Source organism: Tursiops truncatus, chromosome 18 (genome assembly GCF_011762595.2).
Source record: "Tursiops truncatus isolate mTurTru1 chromosome 18, mTurTru1.mat.Y, whole genome shotgun sequence".
Taxonomy (NCBI): Eukaryota; Metazoa; Chordata; class Mammalia; order Artiodactyla; family Delphinidae; genus Tursiops; species Tursiops truncatus.
Window position 1 is genome coordinate 2479120 of NC_047051.1, and position 14940 is coordinate 2494059.

The 14940-nt window shown below is 42.1% G+C and overlaps 1 long non-coding RNA gene across 11 annotated transcripts in view; it reads right to left on the minus strand.

Moving 5' to 3' along the window:
- The window catches only part of LOC109550265 (uncharacterized), a 219975-nt gene that overhangs the window by 204252 nt on the left and 783 nt on the right, over positions 1 to 14940 (minus strand). For 10 of the 11 annotated variants that reach the window (XR_012327505.1, XR_004523020.2, XR_012327506.1 and 7 more), the window contains exons 2-3: positions 13790 to 13877; positions 9311 to 9408 (exon numbers count right to left, since the gene is read on the minus strand). This is a non-coding gene — a long non-coding RNA (uncharacterized lncRNA). Of the gene's footprint in view, positions 1 to 9310; positions 9409 to 12464; positions 12627 to 13789; positions 13878 to 14940 lie in introns of all 11 variants that reach the window. The other variant, XR_012327502.1, reaches the window with a different exon arrangement.

The window sequence follows — 14940 nt, forward strand, 5'->3', positions numbered from 1 at the left end:
CGGAGTTAATTTACGACGCTTAAGGATTTTATATAACAAGAAGCTTATCTTCTCCAATGAGCCAACATTCTCCTGTCCTGACACAGCCTCCATCTCAGAGACGCGGTATAATGAGTCAGGAGGGGAGAAAGGCACTGTCTTCAACAATTCTCCAAATACAGCATAATGTAGTCATTAAGAAGAGTCTGGATTCCTGAGTGCAAAGCCCAGCTCTCCCATCTACGAGCTGTACATCTTGGGAAGATACTTCACTTTTCTGTAAAATGGGAAGGATGGCGGCAATGACAATGACAGTATTCATAGAGGTGTTATGCCCACAACCTGTAACAGCTTCAATAATGTCAGTTATTCATCTGCAACTTGCTTTTTTCATTGCACAAACACGTCACATATGCTTCCCCTGATGATAAGCATTTAGTTAATTTCCAATCTTTTACTTTAATAAACAATGCCAAGCCAAACACCCTCGTACACATTTCCACAGGTTTATGTGAAAATCAGTCCAGGATATATACGGAGAACAGAATTGGGGAAATGTTCATCTCCAATTTGTCTAGATATCGCAAAATTGTTCTCTAACGTGTTTGTACCAACTTTTACTGCACCCCAAGCAGTGAGTGACACCCTCCTCATCATTTGATTGTCAGGCTTCATGAACATGACCATCTGATGTGTGTGAGATGATGTCATCAGATATTCCGTTTTCATTTCCCTGATGGTTAGTGAGGCTGGATATCTTTTCATCGTGTTGGCCTTTCAGATTTCTTTTTCTGCCAGTTGCTTATTCACCATCATATCTGCTACATTTTATCGGTCAAGGTAATTCATAAAACCAACCTTGATTTGAGCGGAGGAAAAACAGAGTCCACCTCTAAACAGACAGAGCATCACGCACACAGAGAAGGGAGGAAGGAACTGACCACGGCCATCCTCAAAGGCTGTCCCTTTATCAGTCGGCTGCTTGCATTTTTGTAATTGTTTTAGTTAATTTTATAGGAATTATATATTACTCCCAAAAAATAACTCTTTAACCATTTCGGTTATTACAGAGTATTGAGCAGAGTTCCCTGTGCTCTACAGTAGGTCCCAAATGAAAACAGAATTTGAAAAGAATAGATAACATGCATGTGTATAACTGAATCACTTTGCTGTACACCTAAACTAACACAACTAACTAACAACTAACCGCTGGTAATCAACGGTACTCCAGTGTAAAATAAAAATAATAATAATTCTTTGTAATTTATGCATCACAAATGCCACTTCCCAGTGTGTGGCTGGTCTTTTCACACTTTACAGAGTCTTTCGAACCACAGAAGTTTTTGGTTTTAATATAGTCAAATTTATTGCCTTTGTCTCATAAACTGTGATTTTTGTGTCTCTTTTAGGAACATCTGTGCTCTCCAAAAGTCACATTCTGCTGCTCCTCCATATGCTTTGAATTTTAGTATCTACATTTGGGTCATAAACCATTTGGTACTTATTTTAGTGCATAGTTTGGGGTAAGAATAAAATCTATTTTAACTTTTTTGCATGTCACGAGCCAATTCCCCCGGCACAGTTCGTTAAAGCGTCTAGATTTCTTTATTTATTTGTAATGCCCTTCTGCCATATGATACGTTTCCTTATGTTTATGGGTCTATTTATGGCCTCTCCAGCTATAATACAAACACTATTTTAACAACTTAATAAGTAAGTTAAGCCTGAATATTTGGTTTGCTATACCTTCATTTTTCTTCTGCAACTTTTCTTGACTATTAATGGTTCTTTGCTTACTCATTCAAATTGCAGTCAGTTTGTCAAGTTCCACTTATTAGTATCTTGATTGCTCTTACATCAAATTTTAAAACTTAATTACATTATATGCAATCCCAATAAAAATCTCACCAGGCATTTTTCATTTTTTTTCTTAGAAATTGACAAGCTGATTCTATAATTAATATGAAACCATCTAGTGTGTAGAAATCCGGTATATCCAAAGCAGTCTTTGAAAAGAATTAAGTTGAAGGACTTATACTATTTGATTTCAAGGCTTATCATAAAGCCGTAGTAGTCAGGATTCGGTGACACTGGCCTGAAGACTGACAAATAAATCAATGGAACAGAAAAGACCCCAGAAATAAACCCACATCTGTACTGACATTTGATTACCAGCAAAGTCAGCAAAGCAACGACAGAGAGGAGAACTTTTTCAATAGGGATGGCAGGAACAACTGAACACCGTCCGGAAAAACAGACCGTAATGCCCACCTCAAAACAAACACAAACATAACTCATCACGGATTACAGGCCTACATTTAAATGCCAGAACTACAAAGCTTCTAGAAGAAAACGTAACAGAATATCTTCATGACTTAAGAGGCAGGGAAAGGTTTATTTAATAGGACACAGAAATTTCAAGCCGTAAAAGAAAAAATTAATCTATCAAAATGAAAAACTCTACTCACGAATTTATAAATAGATACTATTGAAAATGAGTAAGAAAGTACATACTGAAAGGAAATATCTGTTTATCTGACAAAGGCTCGCTATATAGAAGAATGCCTTCAGCTCGATAATAAAAGCCAGTCTAACAAAACACGTGCAAAAGCTTTGAATAGGTACTTCCCAAAGTACCATATATGAACGGCCAACAAGCACGTGAAAAATTTCTGAGCACGATTAGTCATCAGAGAAATGCTTATACAACTATAATGAGATACAGCTGCACACCCACTAGAATTAAAAAGACTGACAGCACTAAACGTTGGTGAGGATGAGGGGAATCCGAACTCTCATGCATCAGGCATAGGAACGTAAAATGATAAACCTCTCTGGAAAAATGTAAGATGGTGTCTTAAAAAACTAAACACACACCTACCCCACGACAAGCAATTCTACTCCCAGGTATTCACCCGAGAGAAGTAAAGTATGTGACCACAGAATGATCTGTACAGAAACATTCGTAACTGCTTTATTCATAAGAGACAAAATTTGGAAAGAAGCCAGTGTCCATCAATAGGGGAATGGAAAAACAAATTGTTTCAATGAAAAATGTTATTCAAAAATAAAAAGGAACAAACTACTAAAACACGTAACAACGTGAAGGAATCTCACGTACATTATGCTGAGCGAAAGATGCCTTTACTCAAAACAATAGACACTGTGTGATGACATTTACAGGAAGCTCTGGAATAGGCAGATCTATTCTAGAATAGAAAAGCTCAGAACTGTGCTTGCCTATAAGGATTAAGGACACGAGGTGGTGGTCGTGCCCCACATCTGAACAGAGTTCTGAATTACCCAAGCGTACCTGCTGTCAGAACCCATGGAATGTTCTGTAATGACCTAAATGGGAAAAGAATTTGAAAAAAAATAGATACATCTCTATGTACAGCTGAATCACTTTGCTGTACACCTGAAACTAACACAACACTGTAAATCGATTATGCTCCAATACAAAAACAAAATTTAAAAAGATTAAAAAAAAAAAAAAAAAAAGCTCATGGGATGATGGTATACATAAGACCTGCCTTCCGTTACCCAAAGCAATCGATGTATACTGAGAACGTCAGCCTCTGCACTCCCTGGAAAAATCATCTTCCTGAGGTAGGAGTTTCTCTTGTTGGGGAAATTGCCCCCCAGCAGGAAATGGGGGCACAGGGATCTGTGGAATGCGACAGGGGTCAACACAGACTAGGTGGGGCACAGCTCTGAAGCGACCCTGGACCCTGCCGTGTCCTAACCGGGTGACCTAAGTATTAGAAGTCACTACTCTTGCTGAGACTGCCTCCTTCAGAACTCGGGACAATAATATTATTATAAATGAAGTCTGAGCATTTCATGTGGGAATTAGAACAAACTTATGTACTTCAGTCCCATTTTCCTAACCAGAGTCTGGTTTTAGGCAGGGGCTCAAGCCCAGCTCAAAATCTGGTGTAGAACCTATACGCTGACTTCACTCTATGTAGGAACTGAAGCCCCTGCCCCAGCCCCAGGGTCTGTTTCCAGGAGCGATAACCCAGGGGCCACGGCGGTGCAGCCCGCACTCAGAACCTAGGTCTGGGGTCCTCCTTCTTTCTGGCAACTGAGAATTTCCTATTTTTCATTTAGGTTTTTGGGGGCTCTTTTTTTTTTTTTTTGGTCTTGGCTGTGTATTTGGAAAATCTTTATATTTCATGCAGCATTTCTTCGTATTTGCAGGGAAAGAATATTAAGGAAAGCCATTCCTCATCGTGTTCGCACTTTAACTCTTCTAAGTCTGGTTTCTTCCTCTACAGGATGGTACTAGTGACGCTAATAACACTTAGTATCTATCACTAAGGTTGATGAGAGGATGAAGGGAGACTAAGCATGGAAAGCACTGGTGTATAAGGTCTCTCTTCTAGAACCTAGTCCAGTGTCCAACCAACCTCAAAGAACAAAGTCAGAGGATTTACGTGGGTCCCTACCAAGAAAATGCACAAGGAAAAGAAATAAGAGCTTATACACTGGAAAGAAAGAAGTCGGGGCTTCCCTGGTGGCGCAGTGGTTGAGAGTCCGCCTGCCGATGCAGGGGACACGGGTTCGTGCCCCGGTCCGGGGAGGATCCCACATGCCGCGGAGCGGCTGGGCCCGTGAGCCATGGCCGCTGAGCCTGCGCGTCCGGAGCCTGTGCTCTGCAACAGGAGAGGCCACAACAGTGAGAGGCCCGCGTACCGCAAAAAAAAAAAAAAAAAAAAAAAAAAAAAAAAGAAGTAAAGCCATCCTTATCCGAAGATCATAAGATTGTACATTTAGATAATCCAGTAAACTAAAGACAACATATTAGGTGCTGTAAGAGAATTTAGCAAGGCTTCTGGTATAAGATAAATACGAAAAACCAATTGTATGTATCTATATACTAGCAACAATTAGCTAATTATTTGATTTTTAAAACACTATAATTTATAACTGATACCTAGGAATAAGTCTAACAAAAAATAAGCAAGACCCATAACAGAAGAGGATAAAACACACCGAGAGAAAGAAAAGATTTAAGTAATGGAGAGATATTCCACATTCATGAATTGGAAGACTTAATATTTAAGTTGATTTTTCCCAAAATGAAGTATAAATGTAATTCAATCCCAATCGAAATCTCATCAGGCGTGTGTGTACACGTGCATGCGTAGAAACAGAAATGTAAAAATTAAGGGCGGGACAAGTCAATTTTGAAAAAGAGCAAAATTGGAAGGTTAGAGTTCCAGATACAAAGACTCGTGAGCAAGCAGTGGTCACTAAGGCAGACCAGTGCAATCAAACAGGAAGCCCAGGAACAGACGCTGCCTTTACAGTCCCTTGATTATGACAGAGGGGACAGTGCTCCATAGTGGGGAAAGGGCGTTCTCTGCAATAGTGAAAGTGGATTAACTAGATATCTATTCCGGAAAAAAAGTGCCCCACTATGTACTTCATACCATACATAAAAGGACAGATGGAACACAGATTTAAAGATATTAAACAATAAACCTCTAGGAGTTATCATAAGGGGGAGTTCTTCGTGGTGCTGGACAGGCAAAGATTTCTTCAACAGAACATGAATGCATTAACCATAAAGAAAATCTAGTTCTTAAAATGAAGAACTTTTGTTCAACAAAATTCACTACTAAGAGAGTGAAAGGCAAAAAAAAACAAAACCAAAAATTCATTTGCAAAACATATATCTGTTCAAGGGAATCATATTCAGAGTATAGTATATACGGAATTCCTAAAAATTGATAGGAAAAAATATCACCTAATTTATAAACGGGGAAACGCCTTAAGTAGTCACTCTACATGAAATAGTTTTCAAAATATTCAGTCATTAAGCAAAAACAAATTAAAAGCAAAATGAGATACCCAACCACCAGAGTGGCTAAATAAACACGTAATAACCAAAACTAAGTACTGGTAAAGATGTGGAATGATTTAGACCTGTAACACTGCTGGCGAAGTCGTAAACTGGCAAAACCATTTTGGAAAGCATGCCCATACCCTATGACGTAGCAAATCCACTTCCAGATACATAGTTAACTGAAACGCATTCATCTGTGTACAAAGACATACAGAAGAAGGTTCATAGCACAGGCAGCAAAAGCAAAGATAAGCAGATGGGACAGCTGCAGACTTTAGAACTTCTGTGCAGCAAAAGAAAGAATCAAACAGAGTGAAAAGCTACCTACAGAACGGGACAAAATGTTTGCAACTCGCATATCTGATAAATATTTGCAACTCACATATGTGATGGTAAATACTTGCAACTCACGTATCTAGATTAATATCTAGAAAATATAAAGAACTCAACAACCACCACCAAAACAACCTGGTTAAAAAATGGGCTAAATATTTTAATAGACATTTCTTCAAAGAAGATATACAAATGGCCAACAAGCATATGAAAAGATGGTAAGCATCACTAATCATTAGAGGAATACACATTAAAACTACAACGAGATGTCACCTCTTACCTATTAGGATGGCCACTGTCAAAAACAAAACAAAACAAAACAAAAAACAGTGTTGGCAAGGATGTGGAGAAACTGGAACCCCTGTGCACCTACCCCTACCTCATGATCCAATTAAATTGAGAATTCCATACCAGGCACTTTAAAATGTAAAGCAAACCCAATTTATTAAGTGTAAAGGGCAAAACTGGAAAAGAAGGGACTGGATTCTTTATGGCCCCAAGGACCCGGTAGACTGGCCTGAGTTTGAGGGACCTGCATCAGGATGGAGGTTGCCAACACTGGATGTGACAGCGACCATTCCCTCAGAGATTGCGTGTTCATTGCTGTTAGTACCCCGTCTTTAATGATTAAGGAGAACGTTACGGGATCCAAGTTAGGTCTCCAAATATCTGTACCGTTCCTTTAACTTATCTAACAAGACAGAGCTGAGTAATAACAAATTGTTTCACAGCCATGTTCCCATGAACAGCACAAAATTTTCTCTAAAACACTGTACACTCCAAAACCAACATACGCAACAACTAAATCTAATCATACTCCGTATGCTTCTCACTTTACTTTTTCTCAGTGCATAAAATCTTAACAAGATTCTTTTAAAAACTCCTTATGGGAAATCTGACACCACCTCATTTCCTTACACTCCAAAATGAGTTGTTCAACTCACGCTTAAGAAATTTCCCATGTCTTTCTCTTTGTTTTTCCTCTCCTGGCTGGCACAATTTTTGATATGTAGTAGGTACTGCTTTATTTGTTTAATTTTACTTAATTGAAGATATAAAATCAAAGTTTAAATGTTCATAAAAGTTTAAGAAGGAAAACTTTTTTAAAATCACTAAAGTTGAAGCCAATGAAATGACAGGAAAACTATAAAATACCTATTTTCTTCCATCCAAAAAGTCCTTATTATTCTATTACAGATTATTCCAAAGCATTTTAAATGATTTTTTTTTTCAAAACCAGTAAAGAGCAAAAGGGTAAAATTTTAAAACACGCTACAGGAGTTTGAGCAAATTCAGAGTTTTCTCATCATTAAAGTTAATGAACCTTTGAGACTATGGTTTTAATATGAAATGATGATGTTATTCTTGAAATCTGTTCATGACTATTCATGGTGAAGCAGTTTTAGGTTCACCGAATTTACATGTTGCATATTACAGAGCGTGACAGCTTGAAATCCCATAGCCAAGAAACCCTGTGACTTCCAATTCAAGTTAAGTTATGTCTTAAGTTTATAGATATGTGAGTGAGCACATGTAATCATGTTCTTATACCTCCTTAAAATATTCTAGGGCCTCTCATGTTTGCTCCAGTGTGCTAAGCCATATGACTTTCCAAATTTCTAGCACAGTCCAGAGACTGCAAAACTTTAATACATTGTTTTGAAACTGTTTATTAGAACACAAAGGTATCTGAAGGAGAATCTGACACAGTGACCATGAAGTTTTCTTATTCAAGGAATCTTTTTGAGACTCATAAAGGTTATAGACAGTGTCAAAACAAATGCACACTTACACAGAATTCTGCTTACAATTTTAGGAATTTCAAAGAATACTGAAGTCCAATTCTCAGATCCCAGGTTAAGAATCCTTATCTGAACTTCTTGTTTTTTTTGCAGTTCGCAGGCCTCTCCCTGCTGTGGCCTCTCCCGTTGCGGAGCACAGGCTCCGGACGCGCAGGCTCAGCGGCCATGGCTCACGGGCCCAGCTGCTCTGCGGCATGTGGGATCTTCCCGGACCGGGGCACGAACCCGTGTCCCCTGCGTCGGTAGGTGGACTCTCAACCACTGCGCCACCAGGGAAGCCCTGAATGTGGATCTTGATGTTTGAATATGTTTTAACCTTGCACGATGTCCATACTAACAATGTATGGGTTGTTTAATAAATAAATATTTAAAATAAAAAAAAGTGATAGCCTAGGCATGCGAGTGGCCAAAGTAAATGTATAAAGTGAGGAAGATCATCAATATCACGCGATTGCTGAAAGTGGGGGAGGCGCAGAGAAGAGAGGGAGGTAAGGGAGGGGAGGGGGAGAAACGGGTTTACTGGCACAGAAATAAATATTGGTCTAAAAAGTCACGCTGCTGCTAAGGTTAACACGGCTTAATCTATCCAATTAAGTGAAAATGTGAAGATGATAGAAAAGTCTGCCATAGGACTTCCCTGGCGGTCCAGTGGTTAAGACTGCACTTTTCCAACGTAGCGGGTGCAGGTTCAATCCCTGGTCGGGGAACTACGATCCCACATGCCACACGGCAACTAAGTCCGCCTGCTGCAACTACTGAGCCCGTGCACCGCAAGGAAGAGCCTGCGCACTGCAATGAAAGATCCCAAGTGCCACAGCTAAACCAAATAAATAAATATTTGGTATTTATTTACCAAACACAGCCATATAGGAAAATAAATATTTTTTAAAAAAAGAAAAAAAGTGAAGAGAAAGGGTGAGAAACCAACCCTGACAGTCAGGTGGTTAAGACTCCAAGCTTCCACTGCAGGGGCCACAGGTTCGATCCCTGGTCAGGGAACTAAGATCCTGCACGCTGCGAGGTGTGGCTAAATAAATAAATATAAAAAATAAAAGTCTGGGGCTTCCCTGGTGGCGCAGTGGTTGAGAGTCCGCCTGCCGATGCAGGGGACACGGGTTCGTGCCCCGGTCCGGGAAGATCCCACATGCCACGGAACGGCTGGGCCCGTGAGCCATGGCCACTGAGCCTGCGTGTCCAGAGCCTGTGCTCCGCAACGGGAGAGGCCACAGCGGTGAGAGGCCCGCGTACCGCAAAAAAATAAATAAATAAATAAATAAAAGTCTGCCATAAGGTAACTGTAAAAGGAACAAATATTATCTCGGTTTTTTAACCGAGATCTTACTTGGAGTAAGATGGACCGTGCTCAGATGATGCTTCGTGCAGAGAAGGAGAGGAGCCGCAGTAGAAGAGCCAAGGTGCCAGAAGCAAGCGGACGCCGATCTGCACAAGGAGGGACAAGTATTTGGAACCCTGAGTCGAGGGAGGACTGGGAGAGGGCAGGACAGAGGTGGGAGAAGAGGAGCAGGACGGGGTGCGGGGCGGCAGGAGGACCACACTCTGCACAGGTGCTGCAACAGGGAAGAACGACTCTGACTCCATGTGAGATCTGTTCCTTTCGCTTTAACCCTTGGGCTCTGTTTAGTCAGGCTGGCTCTGCACCTTTTGTAAAAGAACGTTGCCTAGAGCCTGAAATACAAAGGACAGCCCATTCTCCAAGCTCTGGCCTTTAAGAGTCTATTCATGTAGAGGCACAGCTGCAGAATGTCTGGTTGGAGGGTCACAGGAACATCACGGCCTGACCTACCTGACAGCTGCAAGAACAAAGGATCCTACACCAAGAAGTCTGCAGCAACTAACCGCCTCCCTCCCTCACCTAATGCTTTGCTGAAACCCTTCAGAGGGTTAGAGGATTTGGGGGCAGGAGCCTCCCATCTCCTTGCATGGCCTTGCAATAAACCTTCCTCTGCTCCAAACTCCAACGTCTCAGTTTGTTTGGCCTCACTGTGCGTTGGGCACATGAACTTGCGTTCCGTAACAGTATCTCTTCCTCAGAACCCCCAAATCTTGAGATTGGTCTAAAACTCACAGAACGTTTAACGTGAGTGGTCGCGTTATGGAAGACACTGAATGACCCAAACGCTTCCTCTAAGGTGATGCAGGAGCCAAAACAAACCTGTTAATTCTTCGAAAACTCTTTCTGACAACAGAACATATTTCCAAAGAAGACTGCAGAATCTTCTCTGGAAATGTTACGGCTAAATTAGTTATACAAGAGATTAAAATGATGCAAGTATAAAACCAGTTGAAGTTATCAAAATCTACTAAATATCTTCTTTAGTATCTTTTAACTTGTTTCTTGTGATTCTATGATTTCCTTTCTTCAAAAGCCCACATATTTTAAAATATTAGACACCATTAGAAACAAGAATTTCAGGTACTGAATTTAAATACATCTGTAAAATTCCCTCATGCACATGGATTTCATTAAGTTCAGTGAAGCAAATAAAACCTGTTGTTATGAAAAGGACCTTTGACAGCTCATAATTACATAAAAATAAATGCACCAGTTGAAGAGTAGAATAAAATTAAGATGTCAGCATTGATGAATCTCTTAACTAAAATTTTTAAGAAGCACTTTAAGACTCAGTAACTTTTCCCTGTTTTGTGTGGTTATATTAAAATGGTAACAATTAATTTTGCAGCAACTTGACAGTAATTATTTAATTCTTAACACATCGTGGAAGGTAATTTTTAGAAATGACAGACTAAAATATATATTTAAATCTGCTTAGTTAATTAAACCATGAAAGACTAAGATGGAAAATGCAATAAGAATTCAATTTAATTCTAAACCTGGACTAAATTTATAGATTAGAAGTAAATGATTGGTTCTAACACATGTACGTAAGGATTACAATACTAAAATGAATACTAGCTCCAGGTCAAGCAGCTAGTAAAAGGCATTCTTGGCAGCGGTAGCAGCAAGATTCCTTTTGGTAAATATTGGTAGCTGACAACAGGACAGATGTGTTGCAGGCTTCACTTAAAAGCTAGTCTCAGATCAAAATCCATCACACGTGGTAGGTATTGCACTGACTCTGTACACTGCCTTGGGTCAGTGTACAATATGGTCATTTTAACAGCAGTAATTCTTCCAATCCATGGGCACAGTATATCTTCCCATCTGTTTGTGTCATCTTCCAGTTCTTTCATCAGCATCTCATAGTTTTCTGAGTACAGGTCTTTTAACTCCTTAGATTTATTCCTTGTTATTAATTTTTATATGATTGTAAGTGGGACAGTTTTCTTAATTTCTCTTTCTGGTAGTTCCTTGTTAGCGTATAGAAATGCAGCCACTGAGTATAATATTAGCTTTGGGCTTATCATATATGCCTTTATTATGTTGAGGGATTTCCCTCTAGAGCCACTTTGTTGAGTTTTTATCATAAATGGATGTTGAATTTTGTCAAAAGCTTTTTGTGCATCTGTTGAAATGATCACATAGTTTTTATTCTTTAATTTGTTAATGTGGTGTATCACACTGATTGACGTGTGGCTACTGAACCATCCTTGCGTCCCTGGGATAAATCCCACTTGATCATGGTGTATGAGCTTTTGAAAGTACTGTTGAATTCGGTTTGCTAATATTATGCTGAGGATTTTTGCATCTATGTTCATTAGTGATAGTGGCCTGTAATTTTCTCTTTTTATGATATCTTTGTCTGGTATCAAGGTGATCCTGGCCTCATAGAATGTGTTCCAAAACATGTGTTCTGTCCTCTGCAATTTTTTGGAATAATTTGAGAACGACAGGTCTTAACTCTTCTCTAAATGTTTGGTGGAATTCACCTGTGAAGCCATCTGGTCTTGGACTTCTGTTTGTTGGGCTTTTTAAAATTATCGATTCCATTTCAGTAATGGTCACCAGAGCTCTATGCTGTACGGCTTCCTCCTATGTGGGCTGCCCGGGCCCTTCTCTTGTAGCAGGCTGACTACTGTGGGCATGCTAGAAGGCTTGTCTGACCTTTGTTCCAGTCGGTTGCCAGGCCCTGCCTTGTGCAGAGGCTGCCAGCCGGCCGTGGGTTGGCAGGTCCAAGTCCTGGCACGGCTGGATACAGGGCCAGGGGAGTCTTGGTCCCGCTGCCAACCTGCTGGCGGGTGGGGCTGAGTCACGAGGGGGTGACCTTCTGGTGGGCTGGGCCAGTCCTGTCGTGGTTGGCCGCAGGGTCCATGGTGTCCTGGAGCTGGTGATGGGGCCACGTCCTGAGGTCTCCAGCTGCAGGACCCTGGGGGTCCTGGAGTTGGTGTTAGCTCTCAGGTGGGCGGGACAAGGGCCCAGGGCATTCCAGGGCTGGTTCTCACCCCTTGGTGGGTAGGGCTGGGTTCTGGGCCCACCCAGCTGCCTGGCCTGAGGCAGCCCAGGACACCAGTGCTGACCGGCTGGTAGGTGGGGCTGGGCTCTGGCACTAGAGGGAGGATTTCAAAACGGCGCTTACCAACACCTCATCCTCGTGGTGGGATGAGCTCTGCACAATGGCTGCTGCAGAGTCCTCACCGCAGGCTGAGCGCTGCTACCTCCTGCCTCTCTGCGAAGCTCTCCAAGATCAGCAAGTGGGTCTGACCCAGGCTCCCTCCAAGTTACTGCTCTGCCCTGGGTCCTGCAGCGTGTGAGATGTGGCATGCGCTCTTTAAGCATGGAGTCTCTATTTACCACAGCATTCTTCTCTCTTTATCCTTGCTTTTCTCTGTTAAATTTCTAGCTAGTCTACCACTGAGCTCTTTGCTATCATGGAGCTACAAGCCTCTTCTCAATTGCGTATTACCAAGCTCTCCGTCATTTCTGAGAGTGCCCTTCCCCACCATCTCCTCCAAATAAAATCCATCTCCTCAGGGAGGGCTGTGGAACTCCCTGCTTAGCCTGCCTCTGCCCCGGGCAGAACCTCGCCCCACTGCTCCAGAGCTGGAGGCGGGCACAGTGGCCTCCTCTCTCACCATGACCTCCCACCCTACAACTAGGGCACTGATTAGGGACTGCAGCCCCTAGTCTCCTCTCCTCTCCGAGTATGGAACTGCTCCCTACGAGGGAGCCAAGATGGGGACAGTAGTGGCCCCATATCCTTGGCCTGCCACACCTGGGGTAGAGGTTCCACCCTAGAGTGGTGGCTAGGTACGTGGGAAGTCCCAGACCTGTTGGCCACACCTGCCTGGAATAAAGCTTGTGCCTGCAGCTTGCGGGAGGGGGCTGAGGATGCTGGAGGCCTGCCCCTTCCAAGGAGAAGCCAGCAACGCAGACTGGGACCTGGAGGAGCGGAAGGCCGTCATCTTGGCTGCAGCCACACAGCGCACCACACTGAGCCGGGGTGGCGCAGATTCAGTCCTAGACCGAATACCCAGATTCTTGCTGTTCTTAGCAAGATTTAGTAGATTCTCATGAATGAATGTTTCTCCATGTACTGTATACCCTCAGGACAATTTCCAGAGACTTTAAATAAATGTTTTTAAAATAATTTTCACCACTCACTTTTGATTGTTTCCTAGAGAGAGGGTCTACAAAGAGCCTCACATCACCATTCCAATACCTTTTCTATTTATGTTCACTTCTATCATTCATTTAAAATTTTCTCTTTGTGTTTTACAATCTAAGTAATATATTAACCTTCTGCATGTAATATATTCATAAATACGTATAAGATGCAAATAACTGTACATGTCCTGTGTTGATCAAAATATCTCAGATAAGGTGCTCAATCAAAACCATTTGGAGAGTTCAGACCTTGTACACACCCCTGGCTTTTCCATGTTCCACTTTGGATATAATTACCTTTTCCATCAGGGAAATCATGGCACGTGCTCTGGGTCCTTGACGCTGTCACCATCCCCAGCAGGAAACTATTGCCAGCTCTTTTTTCCTAAGCCAATGAGAGAGATGATGTTGGCTCTGGGATCGTGTCAGTTTCGGCAAGTAGAATACATTAATAACTTTTACACTATTTGACACAAATATAAAATCAGCAACCTTTACTGTATAGTATGGACATTTTTAGAGCAACAATTCCCAATTCTTTTCACTATGCTGCCTGTGGAATATGTAGAAGATTATTAATCCATCTTTAATAGCACATCTGAATCTACAGCAATCTTACTTATCCCTGTGAGAGTAAATTTTTTTAAAGAATGGTTGTCACTATCACCTATGAGGTGGAGAATAATTAATGAAAATTTTCATTGGACTTTTCTGGGAAAATGGCTTTTGATTTCCACCTGTGAAAAGTCTGCTTTAAAAAAAATGTAATCTAAGAGTTGTAAACATTTCTGCCTTGCAATTATCCACTTGGTTACGTGAAAAACATTTTTAAATACCCCAGCGTCTTTGTGTTTCCATTTGCTTCCAGATAAAACAGCGTTATCTCCATTTAAAAATTCACAGAATACACCAGTAGGACCCTTTCAGGAATGTGTTTGATAATTTACCTCCTCAGTACGTTCACCAAACATCTGCAGACACCCCGGCCATTCCCCAGACACAAAACTGCTGGAACCAAGTCACTCTCCCGTGCGGAGGTGTCAACAAGTAAACAGATGACAGACACAGAAGCACTACCAGGAAAACCCTATGCCTTATCATCATTTGAGCGAACCGCTCCAGGCTTTGAAAAAGAAAACAAATCGTAGTACAGCTGCTATTCCAAGCAGCGGGTGGGCGCGCAGTCCCCTTGGTGCTGCGGACAGAGTTTCTGCAAACCCCGCGGGGGCCGCCCAGCTGCCAGGCCCCGGCCCTGCTCGGTGTCCGGGGCCGCAGAGGCTCGCGGGGGACAAGCCGGGGGACACACCGGAGCCCGCGAAGGGCCGGGTCCCCAGCAGGGCCGCGTCCCCAGCAGGGCCGCCCTGGCGCGCGCGGAAAGGGCGGCGCCGGTTCTGGTACCTCGTGGAACGAGGGCCGAGGCGGGAACACCGGAGCTCCGACCCGCACTG